Source organism: Rattus norvegicus, chromosome 19 (assembly GCF_036323735.1).
Source record: "Rattus norvegicus strain BN/NHsdMcwi chromosome 19, GRCr8, whole genome shotgun sequence".
Taxonomy (NCBI): domain Eukaryota; kingdom Metazoa; phylum Chordata; class Mammalia; order Rodentia; family Muridae; genus Rattus; species Rattus norvegicus.
This window is the reverse complement of record NC_086037.1, coordinates 20,460,226-20,462,234: the sequence shown is the minus strand read 5'-3', so window position 1 is coordinate 20,462,234 and position 2,009 is coordinate 20,460,226. Positions and strand designations below refer to the sequence as shown.

General features: G+C 41.7%; 1 pseudogene; it reads left to right on the top strand.

Annotated features, from left to right (window-relative positions):
* Positions 1-1,662: 1,662 nt before the first annotated feature.
* LOC134483733 (U2 spliceosomal RNA) lies at positions 1,663-1,788 on the top strand (annotated as a pseudogene).
* The last annotated feature ends 221 nt before the right edge of the window (positions 1,789-2,009 follow it).

The following is a 2,009-nucleotide window of genomic DNA, read 5'->3' as shown; positions in this document are numbered from 1 at the left end:
AGAAAACACATACACGGGTCACCCCTTTTTAGCGAGTGCCACCAAGGCTTTACTGAGATCTCCTTATATACCAGAGGCAAAAGCTGTGGAAAAACAACAAGGCAGGTGAAAATCCCCAAACAGGAAAATAGGACAAGTCTGTGTGGTGAAAGTTCCAGCCCAATCAGGGGCATAAACAGCTTCTTAATAACAAGAAGCAGGAAAGCTCAGTGGGGAGGAAGGGTGCCATGGAAAATCCCAGCCCAAATCAGGGGCTAAGAGCAGCTGTCAAAGGTGTAAACAATTTCTTGCTAAAGCAGGCTGAAAGGCTCAGCAAGGGGGGAGGGAAACACCAAGGTAGGGCCCAACAGGAGCCTTCACTGGTGGCTCTAATGTTTCACTTTCCTCTGCCAACTGGCCTCCACACTGTTTCTAGCACCATAATGATTTCAAGTCTTCCTCCTAAGGAATTTTGTGGCAACCGTTGAATGCTAAGCACAAGGCTTCATGAGTGTTCCCCTAACACACACCCACTTTGCAACCTTCCATGCAGGCTATTTCTTGATGTGATTTCAAGCACCTGTACATAATAAGACAGGAGAACATTTTGACTGCATATTCAAACTGGTATTATTTCTCAGGAATTTTTAATGGCTAATATTGGTGAAGGAGGATAATTTGAGTTAGGATGAGACATTTTTGGGCAGGATTTGGAAGGAAACATTCATTTAGATACATAGGAATTACTAAGGTTTTTATAATCAAGCCTTGAGGAAAATTTGGCTTTGGAAGCAGGAGGTGCTCAGTGGCTCTGCCCCGGGAAAGTCTCCTGGAAAGGGCACCTCAGCTTATGCTCAGTACAGGGAGAACATTAGCAGGAGGCAAAGTCTGCTCCCCATGACATCAGCTGTCCCTTCTTGGACATTCTATTGTCTCCTGGAGAGTTCTTGGCGTCCTCTGCTATGTCACCAATGTTGTAGTGACTACCAGTGCCCTAGTTTGTCTCAGTCCGAGTCTGGCAGATACATCCTAAGACATGTTTTCCAGTCTTAGAAGTGTTTTGGGAGGGGGGATGTCGATTGTGGAGAGACTAGGGTGAAGGAGTCTGACCTTTGGTCTCAAAGAAATGATGGACCAAGAAAGTGGTTCTGGGGAATGTGGAGTAAGTTCTGGGCAGTGTCTTTTGAGCTTTCTGTGGAGGCGGGGTGGGGGGAGGGATGGTGGGAGTCCTGCAAGCTTAAGCTGACCTTTCTAGCAATTGGCCACAACCACTGGAGCATCTGCAAAGGAATTGAATTTCCATGAATATCACAATTCCTGAAAGTCATGGATTTCAGAACATTAATTTTCCCATCCCCAAAGAAAGGATATGGTAAGGCCAATGCTACTATTCTGTGAACTTCTGGCCTTTACTTTTAAAGTTGATTTGTGGCTTGTTTTTTCTTTCTTTCTTTATTTATTTAGTTGGTAATATTATTTATTGCCAAAGTCAAACATCTGAGTTACATCCTGGGACCCACATGACAGAAGGAGAGAAATGGCTCCTGAAAGTTGTTTGGTCATGTGCTGCACACACACACACACACACACACACACACACACACACACACACACACAGAGACACTCATACTCATACTCTCACTCATACACACACAAACTTTAAAGCAATAGTAATTTTTCTTAATCGCTTCTCAGCCTTTTGGCTAAGATCAAGTGTAGTAATATTTTCTTAGAGTCTGATATAATTGGTTCTAATAGAAAGACAGCCTGAGTGTAGTTACTATATAATTAAATAGTACTCATGCTCTCAGGCAAAGAGTTTAAAGTTTATAGGTACCTAATAAACTAGCATTGGGACATATAAAGAACATTTAAATGTTCAGCAGAAATACAAAGAACAACTAATTCAATTTGTTAAAAGTGAAAGCTTATACAATTCTGAAGGTTTTTATACTGGTTTTATTATACATGTAACTATGAAAAGAATACATACATACTTGATCAATGAAATGAGAAAGAGTGATTTAATG